We start from the raw sequence: 22479 nt of genomic DNA, 5'->3' as shown, positions 1-22479 counted from the left end.
AATGGTGGGGGGGAAGCTACCCAAGAAAGTGCGGTATCATAACAATGAGGTACTATACCTTTAAGGAATAAACTGGTTCCGTTCTGTTTCACAGCTGAAGGAGACAGTTTATTCTTGGTTTCATAGATTACTTACCTAAAACTGAGTTATTCCTCTTTTTCCCCTCAGGCGGGCCTCACTCTCACAGCTTTTACCATTTAAGGTCAATATTACAGCTGGCTCTATTAACTGAGCTGAAGCAGTTTCGAACTCAGAGACCCAAGACAGTCAGCAGACTAACAGTGGGTGAGTTTCAATTGAAACTAATGCTTCAGAATATGCCTTTCTTCTGACTCCACAGAATGGTGGAATAAAAGGCTTTCTCTATTCTGGCATAAGCCTCTGAGAGCAAAAGACAGAGACACCACATTAGCATTTTCTGAGCTCTCTGTGCCTGAGCTTCTATTACTCATTTCTGAATAACTGATTAAAATAGGCAAGTAGGAAGAACTGATGAAATATGATTTTCATCTTAATGTGTTAACCCTTACTATGAAGTTTTACAAGAATAAATGTAATTTGAAGAAGTTTTTCCTTTGGTTGGTCAGAGGCTGCCTAAATAAGATGACCCACTAAAAAGGCATGTGAGCTTGTAAAGAACATTGGCCTCTTTCCAATAATGACCCCTATATTCACCTCACAGAAGCTGAGTAACTCTCATTAAAGTGGGGGGAGGGCTGTTCACATCTTGCAGGGGGGAAGATTGTGCCCCTACAACATAGTAAATTGTTTTCTTTTCAGTGTTTTATAGAGAGAGAAAGAAAGGAATAAAGCAGTAATTTTACAGATGCTAACTCTGGGATAGCACACAGGTTTTCCTCCAATTGTTGGACTACTGATTATTTATTTAATATTACAGCAGTACTCAGTTGAGGATCCCAAGCAGGATCAGAGCCCTATTATATGAAATGCAAGAAGCATAGAATGCAGCAGAAGAGCAGGTGGTGGGCGGGGAGATACTTGTGACAGAATTAAAAATACAAAATTGTACATGCTAGCTAGGTGTAAAATTTAGAGACTGCATAATGGGAGTCAATTTAAGTGAACAAGAAATAATGAATCACTATTAGTTCATCTTCGTAGCCAGTATCATGCAACATCTGACCATGCGTATCATGGAAGAAGTGGGTCAGATAGAAAGGATTTTAAGGAGGAACATGGAACTCTGTAAATGTACTTGGAAAACATGTTCCACGTGAAAAGGATAATATAAAAGAAGACATGAAGATGCTTGTGGGTGAGATGAACAATGGTGGCCAGATCATAATGTAGCATAGCTGGTGGAGTGAATGGAATAGATTGTGACTCAGTGACATTAAGGACTGGATGAATAAGAAGACACTAAATTATAAAGCACTTTTTCTCAGAGGTAAAAGACAATTTAACTGAATAATTCTTAAAGAAACTAAATCTGTGTTCAGACAGCATAAAAAAGTGCCATGTTAGTAACAGAAGAGGGAGCTAACTTCTAAATTCTCCTATCTTCTATGTTCCTTTGTGATTTTCCCCCATGCTGTCCTCTAGATTTTTTGATCATGTCCATAACCAAAGCCTCTACAAATATCACACTACAAATCCAGTAGGTCATCCAGTCCATCCTGTGCTGGTGTGTGTGTCTTTTGGTACAGTGGTTTTCAAACTTCGCCAGACTGAGACTCCCTATCTATGCAGGAACCTTGTCCCATTTAGTAATATGGGGAGGAATATGTGGTCATGAGCCCCTGACACTTTTGGTCAATCACCCCCAGGATGAAAACACATGACAGAACATTCTATGGCTACGTCTACATTGGCCCCTATTACGGAATAGGCATGCAAATGTAGCACTTTGGAAGAGGCAATTCCGCGGAGGATTTAAATATCCCCACGGCATTTGCATTTTCATGGCCGCCGCTTTTTTCCGGCTTGGAGATAAGCCGGAGAAAAGCGTCCAGACTGGCGCGATCCTCCGGAATAAAGCCCTATTCCGGAGGATCTCTTATTCCTACTTGCAAGTAGGAATAAGAGATCCTCCGGAATAGGGCTTTATTCCGGAGGATCGCGCCAGTCTGGACGCTTTTCTCCAGGTTATCTCCAAGCCGGAAAAAAGCGGCGGCCATGAAAATGCAAATGCCGCGGGGATATTTAAATCCTCCGCGGATTTGCCTCTTCCAAAGTGCTACATTTGCATGCCTATTCCGTAATAGGCGGCCAGTGTAGACACAGCCTCTATAAGTTTTCTAAATTAGTCAAATGATATGAAATGTAAATGATGGAAACCACTTCAAGCCAAGGAGTGCCGTTGTATCCCAGCACCCTTAGTCCCAGCACCCCTGTTGCCTGCAACTTTTGAGAGAGACTATTCTATAGTATTTAGCCTAAATTTACAATTGCTTAATTTCATGACACTCCACTGCTGTCCTCAGAATAAAATCACCCTATAAATACAAAATACTGTTATTGCTCCTAATTACATTCCCCCAGCAATACGAAATTATTTCTTTACCTCTTTGCTGCTGACATCTTTTAATCACTCAATTTTTTAAATATTCAAAAACATATTCCTTGGAATAAAAACTATCTATTCCTACTTTGTGCCATTTTCAGTGAGCATTCTATTTTTCTGTATCCCAAAGACATTTTCTAGTTGACATTTTCTCTGTTGATTTAGGGTAAAATTTCTATTCTGCTCAATAGTGCTCTGACAGACATAAAACCTGTCTGGCTATTATATAAAACTGTTCTAGCTCTGGTCTCTGGCTAAGCCTGACCCAAAATTCATTGAAGTTAATAGGAGTTTTTCACCCAAGGTCTTTACTTCTTGGAAGCAACTCTAGGCACAAATTATTTTCTGACCAACAATGACTCTAATTTGGCATAGACTGAATCTTAATTTGGAATCTGCTATTTGAAAAAATTAACTTCCTGGGAGACGAGAAGAAGAAAATAATGATTAAATTCATCTGAACATTTGATTTATTTGTGTAAAGATGAAAATTCCTCAGTAATGTCTGAAAGAAGCAGTTCTTAGTAAAATTACAAATAAATTCCTGTACTATTTTCAGGAGTTTAAGAATAAAGACGCTAGGCATAGTATGAAGTATTAATTATTCTACTTGTTACCATTTGGCTCTACCTTCTTTCTGAAACTTTTTCTCTGTAATGCAATGGTAAAAACACAGAGAAATTGTTTACATCTTGTGAAAGACTAGATCCTATCTTTTGCAAGCACAGAACCAAGAATAGAGAAATCTTTCTACTGCAAAAACCCTCCAGTTGCGCAGTAGTGTAACATTCTGATATTAAATTAGGATTCTATTAAATGAATTTTAGAATTTGATGTTTAAAAATAACATCTCCAGAGAGCAGTTGTAAAGTTCTAGGACCTTTGCCCTACAATGGATACTTCCATGCTCTTGGGCATGAAAAAATACTCTGGGTGTATTCCTGTAGTTTTGGGTCCACTGGTCCCATTTTTACACCTTCTCAATGAGACTGTCAATCATCATTAGTATTTAGCTACTGGAACTGCTATAAAAATTGTTCTATTCTTGTATTTTCTAAGTTATTCTTTCTTGTTAGGAGTTCGCTTTTTTTTTTTTTTTTTTTTTTTTTTTGCCTTACTTGGCTGTAACAAATATCAGGATAGCTCAGAGCTAGTCATACCAAACAATACTAATGACCTAGTAGTAAAAAATTGAACCAGAACTTTACTGAAGTACACACTGGAGCCCACACCTAAAACCACATAGAGGAGATGCAAAAATTGTGTGTCTATTGGAAGCCATACAGAGGCCTTTCAGGAGTCAGAGATAATATCACTCACTTCTTAATAACTGTAGCACATCCACGTATATCAAATGGGGAGAGAGTCTGTAAATGCCAATGTAAAACAAAGCAGTCAGAAAACAGCTGAAAAAGCCATGAGCAACACAGAGACAACATGGAGAAAAGCAAGGGATAAATCAGGCTTAGGAAGCACAAAAAGGGCAGAGATTGTTCAAAGGGCATAAGGAGTATAAAGGAGAAGGGAAGAACATTTTATGGGTTCAGAAAGCAAGGATAGTAAACTCAGGAAGAGAACAAAAAGTTAGAACATCATGGAGAAAGGCCAGGGACAGTCAATGACCCAGACTGTGTAAGAGTGTCAGCTGCAGCCCACAAAGACACAATCAATGGAGAGAAGAGCCAAGCACAGTGTGAAGAGTCATTCAAAAGAACAGACTGAGATAGCCAGAAAGTACATCATCCATCAGTTCAAAAAGACTCCATACGTTCTTCCTCAAAAAAATCCAGCCCCCTAACAAAAACTCTGTCCCTTAATCTACTGATGAATTAAATAAACAGTACATGAACAGAGATTCATATATTTTCCTAAACCAAGTTTTAAACTGTGAAAAGCTAAAAATCAACATTAAATTAAATCAATCCCTTGTGCTACAGAAGGCTTCATCTTTGGGTTGTTTATTTTTAAGTTTTGTGCAGTACAAGCATCTTCACTCTAAACAGATAATTTACTTGAACCACAAGCAATCATTTCTATTAAACAAAAAGCTATGGAAATTTATATTCTCCTTAATAACAATGTGACTGTCAACCTCATTTTGGCAGTCAGCCCTGAGACTTAGTTGTGAGGAGTTTTGATCAGAAAACATTTCACACATACGTGGTTTTTTTTAAGTGTTAAGCAATGAAAGTGTGATAACCATCATGACTAATTTTCTAGGTAAGTAACTCAGTTCTAATTAGAAAAGTGGCTTCAAAACTGGCATAACCGAGAGCCACATTTACCATCTCCCCCAGACAAATATATTCATTTACAAGAAATTTTTATTTTGTTTTAAAGTTACTGCCAGATTTGTATCAGCCTGGAATGTGCATTTTTGTTTGTTTGTTTGTTTTTTATTCTGGTTTGGACACCATCATCATTACTATGGCCTCACTACTGTGTGGATCTCATTTTTCCATGCAGCTCTTAAAAACTAGAACATAAGAACGGCCATAGTGGGTCATACCAAAGGTCCATCTAGCCCAGTATGCTGTCTGCCGATAGTGGCCAATGCCAAATGCCCCAGAGGGAGTGAACAAAACAGGTAATCCTCACATGGTCCTTCTCCTGTTTTCCATTTCTAGACAAACAGAGGCTAAGGACACCATTCCTGCCTATCCTGGCTAATAGCCATTGATGGACCTAACCTCGATGAATTTATCTAGCTCTTTTTGAACCCTGTTAAAGTCCTAGTCTTCACAACATCCTCTGGCAAGGAGTTCCACAGGTTGACTATGCACTGCATGAAGAAAAACTTCCTTTTGTTTGTTTTAAGCCTGCTGCCTATTAATTTCATTTGATGACCCCTGGTTCTTATATTGTGGGAACAAGTAAATAACTTTTTCCTTATTCACTTTTTCCACACCAGTCATGATTTTATAGACCTCTATCATCTCCCCCCCCCCAGTCTCCTGTTTTCTAAGATGAAAAGTCCAAGTCTTTTTCATCTCTCTTCACATGGGAGCCATTCCAAACTCCTATAATTTGTGTTGCCCTTCTCTGAATCTTTTCCAGTGCCAATATATCTTTTTGTGATGAGGTGACCACATCTGTATGCAGTTGTCAAGGCTCCTTCCCCACTTTGGCACAATGAATGCAGGAGTGGAGACCCACAAAAGTACCCCAAAACCTTATCTCTCCAGGCTTTGGTATAAAGCTTCCCCCCAAAATCTTAAAAACTTAGATTTTGGGGATAAAAATCTGCTGCCACCACCCAAGTAATGGTAAGAAAAACCAGGGAAGAGATCACTTGGGAAATCTCAGCCCTAAAGTAAAACCAGGACATAAAAGTTAACCAATACCAGGTTAATAAAAAAGAAAGAACTTTTATTATCACCACAATACTCCTGTTACAAGCATAATGACTAGATGGAAAATTCACAAATTAATATACTTATGGGGGACCCCCATGGTCCAAAAGCTAAGTTACAAAGGAGAGGAAAACCCATTTTTAAATGCACAGAAATCAGATTCCCATTCCCAAACAATAAAACCTAACGGATTTATCTAAACTTTATCCTACTTACAGATAATGAAGAGTCTTTTCTTGGAGAGAGAGACATGTCTGTCTCCATCACTATCTGGAGAGAAAATGCCCAGAGACAAAGGAGGGAAAAAACAAAAATTCCTTTGTCTCAGTTTGAAATCCCTATTTGTATTTCTATTGGCTAACTGCTACCTGGCTAGGTACAGTTAACCTCTCAGTCCCCAGGCTGCTGGCCATCCCTCATAACCATGACAGCAGTATTCAAGATGTGGGTGTACCATGGTTTTGTATAGATGTAGCTGAAGTTGTATATCTTAATTCGACTTTTGCCCTCCAGTGTAGATGTGCCCTAAGGGACCAAAGACTCTGAACTGTCTTGTTCAGACAAACTCAGGCATGGTACAGAATCAAACCCTCTGGTATTTGAAGATGTAAAAAAATACAAAGATAGCTAGATAATAAATCTTCCCCATTTGAAACTTAGCAAGTCTGTGGCTGATGTGTAATACATCTCATTCACCAATAGGACTACATCTACATTGGCATGATTTTGCACAAATACTTTTAACGCAAGAGTTTTTGTGTTAGCGTATTTGCGCAAGAGAGTGTCGATATTGGTCCAGGGCTCTCCTTAAGAACGATGTGCTTTTGCGTAAAAGCGCGTCTACATTGGCGGGACACTTTTGAACAAAAGCAGAAACCCGGAACCACTTTGAAGAGGGCAAAAGGGCACCAGCCCTTTCCGGGGGCGGGGCTGGAGCTCCTTTGAGACACGTGCTTTAAGGGATCTCCCCGGACAGCCGTTTCTCTCCTGCTGTGTGATATAGGACCTCTTGAAGGGACTGACAGCCGTAGCAGTTCTATTTGTGGTTGCCCTCTGCCTTCTTGGATACCACTGCCTTGTGCATTTTAGTGCCTTTGGCTGATTTTTTTTATCTCAGCTTGTTTCTTATGCCATGGAGCCAGGGGTGGCCTTGTGCCTACTCTGGCCCCTTCCAAACATTTTGGAGTGCCTGCAGCTGCTGCTCCAGGCTACTGCGCTCCTCATCCAGGACCTCGAGGCGCAGGTCGCTCTGGACTCCCTCACCAGAGAGGCCATGGCGTCCCTGTGCCATCCCCACCCCACCATGCAGAGGTCTTTGTGGAGACTGGACAACAGTACCAACTGGTGGGACTGGCTGGTCCTGGGGCAATGGGATGACCAGCAATGGCTCTGGTACTTTTGCATGCAAAAGCAGACATTCCTGGAGCTATGTGCCTGGCTCACCCCTGCGCTCCAGAGAACCACTACCCAACTACGGGCACCCATCCCAGATGAGAAGAGGATCGCCATCGCACTATGGAAGCTGGCCACCTCGGACACACACATGCACCAGGGCCCCCTTGCTCCACGGGCACCTCCCCTCCTCACCAGCGTGGCCGCTTCCTGGACATTTATGCTGGTCCAGCAGGGCACATGACGCCCGCATCCTACACAATTCCGGCCTGTTTCGCAGGCTGGAGGCGGGCACTTACTTCCCCTGGCAGGAATTTACTGTCAGGGACGTGCCCATGCCCACATGTTTTGTGGGGGACGCGGCCTACCCCCTGCTGCCCTGACTAATGCAGCCCTACACGGGGCAGCCGGACCACAACTGGGCCTGGTTCAATGACCGCCTCAACCGGGCCCGCAACCAAGTCGAGTGTGCCTTTGGGCGTCTGAAAGCCCGGTTCCGTTGTTTGCTCACCCATCTGGAGATGGGTGAGTGGAATGTCCCGGAGGTAGTGGCTGTGAGCTGTGTGCTCCACAATCTCATGGAGTGGAGGGGAGAGGCCTTCCTCCCAGCATGGATGGCAGGCGAGGGACAGGCCTTCGAACAGCCCCACACAGCTGCCATCCGCCAGGCGCACCACGATGGGGTGCGCATCCAGGAGGCCCTGACGGAGATGTTCTCCCAGGCCCCATAGTAGGGTCGCCTCTGTCTCCCTTGACATCTCCCTCCTATCCCCAACCCTTCCCTCCTCCCCTCTCCTTACCTCCCAATAAACAACCAACACAATTTTTTTTGGAATACAACGTTTGAACTTTTTATTTACAATGGGGAGAGGGGAGATGTAGGGTGGGAAGGGGAGGAGACTCTCAACTGGGAGGGAGGAGCAGCCCCTGCAATTGCTTCGGTGGGGGCGGACCTGCACATGGGGGTCTGGCCGCGTCAGGGCAGGCAGCATGGGGAGGTTGGCAGGAGGGGCAGGAACAGGAGGGGGCAGGGGCATGAGGCAATGCCATGCCATAATGTATGGCATGGCCAATGTGTGTGGTGAGGGTGGAGATGGCATCTGCCATGCGCACACACTGGGCTAGAAGGGGCCCCAGGCCTCCTGGCACCATTGCAGGTCCGCCTCCACCCAGCATGTGACGGCTGCCTCCACCCGTTCGATGGCCTGCTCATGCCGCCGAAGGAGCTGGTCCCGCTGCTGGACTCGCTGACTTGGTGGTTGGGCAGCTGGGGGTGCTGCTGCTGCCACAGGGCTGGAGGGTCCCCCGCTCCTGCTCGGTCCCGCTGCAGGGAACAGAAGAAAGGATGGGTCAGTCAGACAGCCTGGCCACTGTCCCCACACCTCATGCCCTCCATCCCTGAGCCCAGGTAACACCACAGTACTGTGGCTTGGGCCCACTCGGTTACCCCCCTCCCCACGTGTTGTATGTTTGCATACAGAACCACCCCTGGAGTAGGGTCCTCCTCCATGTATTGTAACCACTGGTCTGTGTCCTGGCCCCTTGGAGGGTAGGAGGGTGCTTGTGTTGTGTTAACCTGTGGAACTCCCTGCCTGTGGAGGCTGTGAGGCTTTGGGCTAATCCATGGTGTTTGAGCAGGTGGTGCCTCAAGCATGCAGGCATGCCTGTTGTATGCTGTGTGCGGCACTCCTTGTTCTATGGGGGTGTGTGGGCGCCCTTGTCCCCAGCCTTCTTCCAGCAATGGCTGGTGGTGGGAGGGTGTCCCCCCAGGCATCCCCAGTCAGAAGTTTGTCTGGCCTCTCAGGAGCCTGTGAGCAGGAGCCCAGGGTTGCTCTGGCGCTGCCTCCTGGGGCTGCGTGGTGCAGACTGGCACTGCATAGGCATCCACGTGAGGGCCAGCAATGATCGCACCATAGATCCTCGGTGCCCACCATCCCCGTCCTGTGTGTGTAAAAAACTAAGAGCACTCACCTGCTGATCCCTCCCTGGCCTCCGCAGATGCCTGGGACATATCCAGGCCCTGGGGAAAGAGAGGGTACCAGCTCCAGGGTGATTGTGGTGATGGTGCTGCCTGTGTCTTCCTCCTCCACCAGCTCCTCGTCTTCCTCCTCCTGGGCTGGGACCCCCGGCCGGGTGATGACAAGTGTCTCCAGCACTGGGTCCACCACTAGGGGTAGGGAAGGGCTGCACTGCCCCCTAGGATGAGAAGTAGTTCATTGTAGTAGGAGCAGGAGTGGCGTCCTGCCCCAGAGCAAGAGCTGTGCTCCCTGGCCCTGGCGTAGTCCTGCCAGAGCACCTTCACTTTATTCTGGACCTGCTCCAGAGTCGTGTGGTGGCCCCTCATGGCCAGGCTGTCGGTCATCCAGCTGTAAATTTTGGCATTCCAGCATCTGGAGCAGAGATCCTGGGGGGGTCTCCTCCTCCTTTCTTGCGGCCCCGGCAGGCTCCTGGGAGCCCTGTGTATGCTCCCTGGGAAGACCAGTGGGCTCTTGGAGGGCTTGTGCCTGGGACATAGTGCCTAGATGTGCGGCAGTGGCAGCCACACAGTGTCTGAAAGCACACGGGGCCAGCTTCCTGCCACAAGCCTGTCCCAGGTGTCTGCAGCTTTAAGAGCTGCCGGGAGACAGGAACTATAGAGTTGTGATGAGTGTGGAGCAGGGCACCTCTGTTACTTCCTGGAGGCCTCTTTTTTTTGACAGAACTCCTTCTTTTGCATCCACACATGCCTTTTTCCAAAAAAGTGTTATTCCTCATAGAATAAGGTTTACTGCCATCAGAAAAACTCCTCTGTTATTTCAACTTTTTGTCTAAATAACACTCTTGCAGTGGATGCAAGTACTGTTTTTCCTGGGATAACAGCTGTTAATCCAGAAAAAAGCTGCAGTGTAAACGTATCCAGAGTGAAGTAATGACCTTACTCTCTCATCCCACAGGATCAGTCTGTTTAAACTCAAAGAGAGGGAAAAGACGTTATCCACACATCTGTGCTGCTGTATTGGGGCCTGCCTTTTTGCCTGACTCCAAAATTCTGCTTCTCTGACTTGCCCCTGATTCCTGCTTTCCTGACACATTCCTTGCTTTGTCCCTGATCCTGGCCATTGGTCTCCAACTCCAGCTCTGACTCTTGGTCTTAATCTAGGATTACAGCTCTAGTCCTTTGCTTGACTCCCAACTCTGACTCCAGCTCTAATCACAAGACTTGTCTATGTCCCAGCCCTAAGAATAACAAAATGTTATTCATGGGTTTGATTAGATGATCCTGTAAGCTGCTTCATGCTGTGTGGACAGACATTTATGTAAAATTGAGGCCTAAATGTTCTGGTTCTGGACAGAACATTTTTAAATTTAAATCCTTACTTTAATGGGTTCAAAAAGTTAAGAAGTGCTTCTGCCTTTGCAAAATTAGGCATTTTTAACTTGAAGTTTGTATGAAGCATGAGAATGAGTAGCTCTGTACGACACACAAAAATAAAAACAAACCCTGCAAAAGGACTCAGGTTTCAGTGTTTGCAAATATAATATTTCAGTTTGGTACAGCATAATGTTTCTGAAGAAATTTTTTTGGCAGATCTTTTCCGGAAAAGCTTATTCCAAATGAAGTCTAGACATAGCCTAAATCACTGGATCCTAAAAGGACCAAGGAACAAAACCATCTCTGTCTCTGCAGAGATGCTCCATGGAGAGCAATACTTTCCGGGCCAATGTGCAGCCTTGCTATTTATATTAATCTGTTAACTCTTGGTAGCCTGCTGTCAACTTCCTCAGATGTTCCTTCCCTTCTTCCCAGGCTCAGTGAATCCACTGCACTAGATCTGAGGTGGCTAGATTGGGAGAGGACATGGGCAGTTGTGGATGGAACTGGAAGTAGTTGATATATTTAGTAGAGGGCTTTGATGCTTGGTCTTTTTTGTTATATGTAAATTTCACTACTGTGAGAAGCCAGGATAAATCATTCTGGGGATGACAGTGCTTGAGAACTTGGTTGAATCTTTTCAGTCCAGTCATCACTAGGAATTATGATGGGTACATCACAGTCAGGACACAATCTTTGGATTTATTAGCTGCTAACCTGTATAAACTGTAATTTTTCAGCAGTTTATAATTTGACAATTTGGGCAATTTTCACAAAAGTAGCAAGAAGCACATTCTTAACAAAGACCTTTACCCATATCAAGTCCCTGCTCCAAATCATGGGAGCGCCAGACCTTCACAAAGAAAAGGTCACCAGATTTTTTGTTTTGTTTTGTTACTGTGGCCAAAGAATTAATTTTTTTCCTAAACTTGCTCTCAGAAATGGACAAATTCTTTCGTCTAGAACTTTCCAAAATAATTCTATTTGAGATACCTGCTATGGAGGACTTCAGCCCAAATTCTTACAGTTTGGCAAAGTCATAAGGCTAGAAAACAGGATATTATGATGGGGAATGTTGGTCAATCTTTAGAAGTTATTATTAACCTTAACATAATTTATAATACTTAAAATATTAAATAGTAACCCACAGAAAAGCATTCAAAGGAGTCTGCCAAAATTATAAAAGGAAGAAAGTTACAGTTTAAATTTCTCTCTCATTTCATCTGATTGTGCTTAACAAGGCAGCATGTGAACTTATGCTAGGTGGATGTATTACCAAGGGACAGCTTGTCCCTGATTGTTGCATGCAGAGAGGTACACAAAGGCCTGGGAGAATCAGTCCCAGAGTTCAAAAGAGTGAAATGATTGTGTGTCACAGGGCATAAACTTGCTCTACATGCGTAGTCAGGAAATAGCAATGGCTTCTCCACCCTTATTTTTATATAGCTCCACAAGCCAGGGAAGAAAAAGGAGGTCAACATTACCAAGAATCATATCCTGTACTGAGATGCTTGTAATTGGACAGTCCAGGAAAAAAGGCCCCTCCCACCCACTTTTAACTTCTCAAAAATCCAGTGTGTCTAAGAATCCATACATTGCAGACTTTCCCAGACCAGCCAATGTTTATGTCAGTAAATCACTTGCTGTGATACACTGAGGCCTGTATAACCATAGAGAAACATCTCATTTTGTTTATACATTCAGAGGCTTGGTAGATTGCACAGAATGGGGCATGCATCTCATTTGTCACCTCAGGAGTTCTAAAAACCCACGTGAGTGAATTCATTGTTTCCTGCCCATTGCCTAACCTCAAACAGAATAGCAGGGCACACTTCAATGACAACCCCCTTTCCCCCCATAGACTTTCCAATGCCATTTTGATTCCTTACCTACCAATAACAATCTGGTGCTGCAAGCATACTGCATTCACCACTCACTTCTCTACCAATTGGGCAGCTCTCAGTTAAATATTTCTTCCTTGCAGGACTGAGCTAAATTTGGCACCAACTCTAAGAATATGGCTGTAACGGGGTGACATTCACCTCATGTAAGTGCCCCCATCTGGCTGAGTGCAGGGTTGTGCACTGCCTGATACCTAAAGCCTCTTCGGCAACTCAGGCCTCAAGCTGAGTCACACCCTGTGCAGTACAAACCCCTTCTGAGGTACACCTCTAATAGGGGCCCATCCCAGCGCCTTCAGCAGAGTGTCTGAGTCTCTCAGTTTGTTTCCCCATTCAGGAGAGAGCTGCCTCTTCTCCTGAAGACAGTTTCTTGCCCCTAGCTCAGGGCTTTTTCTCAGTTCATCATAATCTCATACTAGCTCCCCGCACAGAGCTCCTCATGGTGCTGCTACTCCCTTAGCCAGCAAACTCTTCACGGCTTCAATAACACTGAACTGACTCTGGTTCTGTGACTCCTTTTATGGGGCTTTTTGGCCCCTGATTGGTCAGTTCCTCCACAGCCATTCTAGCCTACTGGAGGACTTGTCTATGGCCCTTTTCTGGGTTGGGGTGTGGCAGGACCACAGGGCCTCTGGCAAGGGGCTTAGGGCCTGGTTCACCCCATCACAGTGCCCTTCTGTATTTGCAAGATCCAGAATGACTACTGATCTCTCTAGATCTGTAGGACTAGACAGACGTACCACTCAGTGCTCATTGGACAGGCCCAAGACCACTTCTCCACTGTGTGCAGCTGTTCCATGATTAGCTGTAACAGTGTAGCTGTTGCAGTCACTGTCAAGTCAACTTCAGTTGACTGGGCACTGCATACTTGCAAATGCTGTCACAGGCTAGTAGCATTTTAGACTCCTCTCCGAACTTCCTTCCTCAGAGAGAGGCCTCTTGCCTTCATGTGTCATGGGGTGACATCCTGGGGTTCTCCCACTCAAACTGGGTCTCAAGGCCACAGCTCCCAGCAGCAGGGAATATGCCTCCCAGCCCTGGCAGAGAGACACATGCGAGCTTTGATCAAACTCCTGCACTAAAAATAGCAGGGTGGATGTTGTAGCATAGGCCAGCTGCCCAAACACAAGCCTGCCTGACACATGAACCCACACTGTTGCCTACGCCATCATCACCCATACTGCCACATTCACACTTCAAGCTCAACCAGAGGTGGGGAGTTTCTGTCTACATGGTTGGGGGCCCTGCTCTAATCTTTCCCATTCAAGGAGGGTGTCACCTTTTTCAGTCTAGCCAAGTCATTCAATTGTTCTCTGTCTCTTGAATCTGATTAAACTCGTTTGGGCAAGTCACCCAGTGTTGGAGATAAACTTCAAAGTGGTTGGTTTTCTGCCTTGTCTCAGGCATTGCTAGAGCAGCTGTTATCAGGTCCTTTCATACAGCAACCCTTTCTTGAATCAGATGCAACATATATGCATCAAATATTATAGGCAATTCCCATATCCCTCACAAATACAAGAGGATGGTATGCCCAGACCTTACAATAAATAAGAATGCTGTGTTCCACCACTAGAAATTTGGGTGCAGCATGATGAATTCAAAAATAACTTATCATGACAGCTGTAGATAAGAAGATAGAATAGGAGGGAATTGTGGACATTTGACCCCTGATTTCAACAGTTCCCTGAGTGGTGTGCAGATATCCCATATTACATAGAGCAACTACTCACCAATACGCAGTGACAGTTTCCCATGGTAGTGTACCTGACAGAATGTGCATGACACTGAGACGCTATCCACACACCATGCAATACAACTTTTGCAGACATATCTTGATATTTTGTGTACACAATGTATTAGCAGAAGCGGCCAACCGTGAAGAAAGAGTTACTCACCTTGTGCAGTAATGGTGGTTCTTTGAGATGTGTCCCCGTGGGTGCTCAACTCTGGGTGCTGGTGTGTCCTCGCACCGGTGACCGGAGACTTTTCTAGCAGTTTCTGCCATGCCACGCAGGTGCAGTAGCATCCTCTAGTGTTGTTGGAAATCTTGGGTGCGTGTGCGGCGCAGCCCCTCCATTCCTTCTCTACCCGCTAGAGTACAAGGCTTCAAAGCGGAGGAAGGAGGGAGGATAGTGGAGCACCCATGGGGACACATCTCGAAGAACCACCGTTACTGCACAAGGTGAGTAACTCTTTCTTCTCCTTCGAGTGGTCCCTGTGGGTGCTCCACTCTGGGTGACTACAGAGCAGTTGTTGGCTTGTGGAGGTGGGTTTGGAGCCGTGTGGTAGTCATGGTATACTGCATGTCCCACTGCCATAGAAGATGCAATAGAGGAAAAGAGAGCATAGTGCTGCACAAAAATGTGGTCAGATGACCAGGTGGCGGCGTTGCAAATGTCTTGGAGTGTAACATTATGAAGGAAGGTGGTTGTGGCAGCTACCGCCCTGGAGGAGTGAGTCGTGACGTTTTCAGGTAAGTGTTTGTCATACAAGGTATAACCCGTTTGAATATAGGAAGTAATCCATTTCAAGATTCTCTGAGATGAGACTGCTTGTCCCCTAGATCTTTCAGCGTAGGAGATGAAAGCCTAGGTGAGGCTTGCCAGGGCTTCGTGCAGTCAACATAAAATGCCAGTGCTTGTTGGACGTTGAGAGTGTGCCATGCGGCCTGCACAAGGCTGACATGAGGCTTCAGAAAGAAGGCAGGTAAGTGTATGGGTTCATTCATGTGGAAGGGGGAGGGTACTTTGGGGAGGAACTTCGGGTAGGGTCGGAGGATCACTCTGTCCTTTGTAAATACAGTGTATGGGAGATGGGCCATCAAGGCCGCAAGCTCACTCATCCTTCTACTGGAGGTAATAGCACTGAGGAAGGATACCTTCATAGATAAATATGACCAAGAGCAGGTGGCTAAAGGTTTGAATGGTGGCTTTGTCAAGCTTTTTAGAACATGGTTCAAGTCCCAGATGGGGACCGGTGGATGGACAGGAGGAAAGGTATTCTGTAGGCCCTTACAGAAGCATTTAGTCAATGGGTTAGCGAGGAAAGAAACGCCATCCGTGGGATGATGAAAAGCAGCTATGGCTGCGGCGTGGACCTTGATACTGCTGAGTGCTTGACCCAAATGTTTTAGAGATAGTTAGTCCAATAAGGTAGGAAGAGGAGCGAGCTCTGGAGGAGTTGCATGTGTTCGACCACACCAGTGAGAGAATCGATTCCATTTGTATAAGTAAGTCCTTGTAGTGGAATGTCTTCTACTGTTAATCAGTATGTCCTTCACCTGTTCCGAGCAGGTAATCTCGGCATCCTGGAGCCATGAAGGAACCAGGCATGGAGGTGGAGCTTAAGAACGTCTGGATGGAGAGTCCGACCGTAGTTCTGCGACAGAAGGTCGTGGTGAAGAGGGAAGGGATATGGGTCCATCACCACCATCTTGAGGAGGTAAGGATACCATGTCTGTCTGGGTCACGCAGGTGTCATTAATATCACCCGCGCCTGGTCTGTCCTGATCTTGTTGAGGACTCTGTGTAGGAGCGGGAAGGTGGGAAATGCGTAAAGGAGAGGGGCGTCCCATGTGATCGAAAAGGCATCTCCGAGGGAATGTTTTCCCAGGGTTCCTCTGGAGCAATAAAGGTAACATTTCCTGTTGTTTTTTGTGGTGAAGAGATCTACATCTGGTTGGCCCCAGCGAAGGAAGAGTGGAGTGTTGGTCCTAGAATGTACGACTTAGGGCGTCCGCTGTGACGTTGAGTATGCCCGGAAGATAAACGGCTAAAGGGGTGACCCTGTGTGTCAGGCACCAATTCCAGAGCTTGATAGCCTCTGAACACAGGGAAGGGGACCAAGCTCCCCCTTGTCAGTTGATATAGTACATGCAGGTGGTATTGTCCATCATGATGGTAATGGACTTGTGTGCTATGTACTGACTGAAATGTTGGCATGCATGTCTGACTTCCTGTAACCTGAGGAGGTTGATATGGAAGGTTTGCTCCGTGAATGACCATTTGCCTTGGGCTGTGACGTTCCCTAAGTGGGCCCCCCATCCCATGAGTGAAGCATCTATTATAACTGTAAGAGTAGAAGGAGGATGCTGGAAGGGAACGCCCTGTAGCATGTTTTGTGGAATTGTCCACCAAAGCAGGGAGTTGATGCATGGTGGAATGGCCACGAGTTTGGAAAGTTGGTCTCTGGAAGACTTGTAAACCGTCATTAGCCAGGACTGGAGCAGTCTCATGTGGAGTCTAGCCAATTTGATGATGTAGGTCGTGGAGGCCATGTGCCCGAGGAACTTGAGGCAGTCGTGGACTGTGACAGTCGGAACCGCCTTTGCCGCACAGACATTGGTCACGTATGGTAGTGAACCTGTGCTCAGGAATCGTAGCTCTCACTGTGATAGTGTTGATGAGGGAGCCTATGAACTCTAGCCTCTGCGTTGGGAGTAGGGTGGATTTTGTGTAATTTATGTGAAACTTGAGGCTGAGTAGAAGGGCTGTTGTGGTGTCTGTCATGGCCTTGGTCTCGTCGAAGGACATGCCTTTTATGAGGCAATCGTCTAAATACAGGAATATTATGATCCCTTGATGTCGAAGTGAGGCCATTATGATTGCCAGGGTTTTGGAAAACACCCTAGGGGCCATGGAGAGGCCAAACAGGAGCACCCGGTATTGATAGTGCTGGGTGCCTACCGTAAACCATAAAAAAAATCTGTGAGCAGGATGAACCATAATGTGAAAGTAGACATCCTGGAGGGTGAGAGCTGAAAACCAATCACATTGATTGAGCATGGGAATGATTGTTGTGAGAGTGACCATCTTGAAACGGTGGTATGCAATGTATTTGTTGAGGCACCATTTAAAGCCCGGAGAACTGGGCATGAGGGGTTGGGGAAAAGCAGCGAGCCACAATGAGAATTTTTTTTTAAACTTGACAGGGGAGGAGAATAGGGCTAAAAAACTTGGATGATGAGGAAACTAAGGATTAAAACCGGGTATTTAACTATTTTTTGACAGAAATGAGGAGAAGTCAGCTCCGTCTACTGACAAGGATGGTAGAGAAGGAACTGAGGGGCCATGCCACACATGCGCCCAAGATTTCTGATGACACTAGAGGGTGCTACAGTGCCTGTGCAGCGTGGCAGAAACTGCTAGAAAAGTCTCCGGTCACTGGCGCGAGGACGCACCAGCATCCAGAGTGGAGCAGCCATGGGGACCACTCACATAGACAAGCTCTTAGGCACACTCACTGCAGTGTCACCAACATAGGCCAGATTGCAACTTCAATACCTCTCCCTGAGCATCTGCATCCCCCTTGAATACCAATTAAAAAGAGAGAGAGAGAGAGAGAGAGCGATACTTGCCACGTATTGGTCTGCCCTGCTTGTTTTCCCCCGTACCTGTCTCTCTTCCTTCTCTCTATGGTTCCCTCCCGGTTTTCCCAGTCATCTCTCGTGTTTATTTAAATAATTGAAGATTTAAATCAAATGTTTATTTACCTGTTGGTAGTTCTTTATTTTTATCCCATTTATAGTCATACATTGTTACAGTAAATATTTAGTATTTGTTTCTTAAATTCTATTAACAGGAAAAAAATTAAAAGATTATATCTAGAAAGTTTTATGAATCTTCTTAGCCCCCCCCCCAAAAAAAACCAACCCAACAACAACAACAAACACCACAAAAACAAACAAACAATCAAAAAAACACCCTAAAAAGTTTTCAACTAAACCACAGACATCCATCAGAGTTTGTCACTGTCTGGAGCACAAATTTTACTTCAAGCTGCACTTAGATGGTTTTTAATATCCTACCCATGAGTACATAACTGTGAGCTTTAGCCTAAGTTCTGGCCCTTATTTCAAAATTTTGGCCTGTGTGTATTAAAAAAGTTCAGACTAAACAAAGTTAAGTTTTTATTGCTAAAACTGAAACTTAAGAGAAAAGTTGTTTATTACAGTTTTAATCCCTGGTGTTGCGAATACTTACGCACATACTTTACTTTAGACATGGAGTAGCCTCAATAGAAACGACTGTTCATGTGGATGAAATTATGCACTTGCTTAAATATTTGCAGGCTCAGAGTATTAATTTTCAGTATTCTGTTCTTTACCTACAGTAGTTTTGTAGAGTTCAAATAAAATCAGATTTAATTCAGTCTGTTCACTTGGCTTTTCTCAATTACTATCTTTTACCAGGGACCAGCAGGCAACTCTAGAAAGAGAAGAAATATGTAGCAGTACCCATCTGGAGGTAGAGAACAAATAGGTTCCTGCTATTGGCTAGCAGCTCCTTATACACTTGAGAGGTATGAGTTTAGTGAAATTGAGAGCAGTGTTTAGCAAAACTCTCCCAAGACTAACAAAAATACATTATCATAATAAAACAAACCTGAGTATGCTATTGCAGTAAAGATTAATTAAAGAAACTAATGGGCTACATCTGCATAGATTCCATAATTGTGTCCACAGTATTAAGAATCACACCCATGTGTACAAACACAAACTCAAATTTGCATGTGTTAGCTAGGTAAATGCAGATTTTCATACAAATAAGTTATCAGTTATTATGTGTATGTGTGTATTTCTATATGTCATTCAGGCACACTGATTCACAAGTATACAAGTGTTACAGACACAATTAATAAAATCTGTTGAAAATATGTTGTTAAAATGTAATTTTAAAGAATGAATTCTTGTAGTCTGATAAATCTTTGGGTTTGAACTTTCATTGAATTATTTTACACAAATTGGTGAGAAAACATGAGAACTCAAATGAAAATACCTTTACTTTTCTGATTCACAAATATCAATAGTAATTTCTTACTGCAAAAGAAAGTTGGGGAATATTACAACGTATGCAGAGTTAAATATAACCCATTGGTTTTAAAAAAAAAGCTACATACACAAAACCAAGAGCTAACATCATTATAAAGCTAAACAATATTGTCTTTTTTGAAATCTCATCTTCTTTAGAACCCATGCAATTAAATTTTTACAAGACACAATTATCTCACAAGGTGAAAAAAAAGACATTTTTTAAAATCAGTATTAAAAACTAAGGGTTTTTCCCCATAGAATTGGTGTGGGGAAAGTCTCAAACATTCAGGCTATGTCTACATTGCAGGCTTCTTGCGCACAAAGCCTTTTGCACAAGAGTTTTTCGCAAAAACTTGCACAAGAGCACGTCCACACCTCAAAGCGCATCACAAAAGAGACAGAGTCCACGCTACACGGACACTCTTGTGCAAGAAAGCTCTGATGGCCATCAGAGCACCTGTCCTTTTTCCCGTAGGGGTTTTTTGTGCAAGAAACCTCTGGAGCATCCACACTTGCCTTTTTGCGCAATAGCTGTAGCACAAAAGGGAGTTATGCCTCGTAGGAGGATGTTTACCTTCAATGGCAAAAGCCCTGTCTTCTGCCATTTTACTGCTGATTGACTTACTCAAAACCACATTTGAGGTGTGAATGCTCCACAGGTTTTGCACAAAACTGGCCATTTTTGCACAAAAACTTTGCAGTGTAGACATAGCCACATAGTCCACCCTTCTGTCTTTAAACTTATAATGACCAATACTGTTCTAAAAGGCCTGGAATACTGACTTCGGGAGGATAAATGGGCAGTTTTGTTCAAAAGGCAGCAAGCAAGCATGCTCAGACATGGGCATGCAATTTATCACACTTTATGGTGTGATTACCTCACCCCCTTATTTGACTCCCTTGTAAGGAAATGCACTATTGACCCATGCTTTATATCGGAACTTGGATAGCAAATCCTCTGCTTTCGGTTTGAGAAAAAATGGTTGCAAAAGATAAGGCACTTCACTGTTTCTTATGGGCAGTGTGCTGATGCTAACCCAGGGAGATAAATCTCTATTCTGCCCAACTCAAAAGGGGATTGAGTCTGAGCCCTTGAATGCATATATCTCCCACTGACAAAACTGAGAACTTTGTATGTGCAACAGTTCTCCACTGGTGTAATCTGGAGCAGCTCCACTGAAATCAATAGAACTGCAAAAATTTAACCAAAAGAGCTTTGCCTTAAATGTTTAAACATTGTCCTTATAAATAAAAATGCTTCTACATATAGTACGCATTACTCACATAATACAAATGATTTCTTTAAACTAGAAAACTCTAGATTAAATCTGAAGTTCTAATAAATACCACTATACCTAAAAATTACTGCTAAAATAGTATAACTGCTCAGGAACCTTTTTTTCTGCTGTTTATTTGTACCATTCAGCTGAAGAAGTGGGTTCTGCCCACAAAAACTCATGATATTATTTGTATGTTTTGTTCATCTCTATTAGGTGCTGCAGGAACATTCATTGTTTTTTAAGTTTGTTCAGGAACCTTCACAGCAACCGCAAGATAGAGTTTCAGCCCAAACTCAGAGGACCAAATCTGTATCTAGTGGTAAATCTGACTTTTGGCATCACTTGGATGTTGCGTGCATTAGCTACACTATTGCAAATGATAAATGTGGACAAGGAAAGAGCCATGATTCAAACCAGTGGTGCTTATTTCATTTTTAATCAGGGTGCTGTTTTTCTTGTCTGTCCTTGGGGTTTGTACCAGTGCAGCCACATCAGTGGATGGTTATCAAATGCTGGAATTAATAGACAAGGTCTCAGAGCAGCCAAGCTACTGCTCCAGTTTAGAACAGTGAGTGGAGTCCTGAAGGGTGTAGCCCAAAAGTGAGGCATCACAAGCACGCATCATGAAGCCATATCCTTTGCCTGCACAGAAAGGTTTTCTATGCTGGGAAAGGCAGCATGCAATGTAGACCTGATTACAATTGATTTATGTCACTGAAGAATTTCTCTACATCAGTGTTTCCCAATTGGTGCTCCAGGGAACCCTGGGGTTCCACGGAGCAAAACTAGGGGTTCTGCAAGTAGCTGGCACTCCCCCGCCCCCTCTGAAAAAGAGAGAGAGAGCCGGCTAGCCAGCAGAGGCATGGGCGGCGAGTTGTGTGGACTCGTGGTGCCCATGCTCCAGCAATATTTGGAGCTGGAGCGGGTCCCGACTTCCCCCCCCCCCCCGCGCATCCTCCCACCCCAGCCCCAGAGCATCTCTCCCCCATCCCGGTCCCAGTCCCATCTCTGCCGTGCGCAACCTTCTCTGAGCTCCCCCTTGCTGGCTCCTGCTGCCCTGCACAGCGTGCTCAAACCAGTGGGTGGGGAGATGCCCGGACGTGGCGTAACATCACGGCCCGGGATTTTAAACCTGCTGGGTGTTGTGTTGCTCCACATGGCTGGGTTGCGGGTTCAGAGTCCGGAGACAGAGCACAGACTCCGGCCCCGCAAAGTGGAAGGCAGAAGGTATGGGAGAGGGAGAGGAAAAGAGAGAGGGAAGGAAGGGGCTTATGCAGAGGGGAAGGGCTGGGAGAGGAAGGTACTTGTGCGGAGGCGAAGGGGAAGGCACCAAAGGGATGGGGTGGAGGAGAGACAAATGGCAGGGGGCCAAGTGCAGACAATGAGGAAAAAGGCAGGAGGGGAGGTGTCAGTGGGAGGGGGGACAGGGTGATGCTGGGAGAGGAGAGGGTAAGGGCATTGGGGGGCTAGAGGGATGAGGGGAAGTGTTGGTAGAAGGCTTGAAAGAAAGGGTGAGCATGAGGAAGGCCGGGATGGAGCAAGTCATGTGAGAGGGCACAGTGGCATGAGGAGAATGGGGGCAGAGGGTGGTGAGGGGTGGGCATCAGGGGAAAAGGGGGCAAAGGGGGCAGCGGAAGTGAGGGAAGAGGGAGGCACCAAGAGTGTGCAGGGGTAAGAGAAGGTGAGGTGCCAGGGGATTCTGCAGGTGAAGCAGAAGGGCAGACACTTGCAGGGGAGGGACCAACATCGGAGGAGAGATGCAGGGCAGGTTTGTAGAGGGAGGTGTTAGAAGAGGGGATGGGGAGGGGTAGCTCACATGATCAGAGTGGGGCTACTGGAGGAGTGGGCACAGGGAAGAGAGAAGGG

At 45.1% G+C, this 22479-nt stretch overlaps 1 protein-coding gene and 1 long non-coding RNA gene across 12 annotated transcripts in view; one reads left to right on the top strand and one right to left on the bottom strand.

The window, feature by feature from the left end:
• The window catches only part of IRAG1 (inositol 1,4,5-triphosphate receptor associated 1), a 200154-nt gene extending 199896 nt beyond the window's left edge, over positions 1 to 258 (bottom strand). For 7 of the 10 annotated variants that reach the window (XM_089778615.1, XM_089778621.1, XM_089778623.1 and 4 more), the window contains exon 1: positions 59 to 146. The gene's annotated coding sequence lies outside the window, so the exon portion shown is untranslated. Of the gene's footprint in view, positions 1 to 58 lie in introns of all 10 variants that reach the window. The other 3 variants (XM_075927919.2, XM_089778618.1, XM_089778617.1) reach the window with 3 other exon arrangements.
• On the top strand, positions 163 to 19144 carry LOC142829201 (uncharacterized). Of its 2 annotated transcripts, XR_012903615.2 has the most exons (4): positions 163 to 285; positions 15086 to 15228; positions 15816 to 15963; positions 17532 to 19144. It is a non-coding gene; the product is annotated as an uncharacterized LOC142829201 (long non-coding RNA). The 2 variants fall into 2 exon arrangements; XR_012903614.2 differs by lacking the exon at positions 163 to 285 and having other exon boundaries at positions 2203 to 15228.
• The last annotated feature ends 3335 nt before the right edge of the window (positions 19145 to 22479 follow it).

The sequence above is a fragment of the Pelodiscus sinensis genome, chromosome 5 (assembly GCF_052426305.1).
Source record: "Pelodiscus sinensis isolate ZL-2025 chromosome 5, ASM5242630v1, whole genome shotgun sequence".
NCBI lineage: Eukaryota > Metazoa > Chordata > Testudines > Trionychidae > Pelodiscus > Pelodiscus sinensis.
Note: the sequence above shows the minus strand (reverse complement) of the source record. Positions and strands in the feature narration are given on the sequence as shown.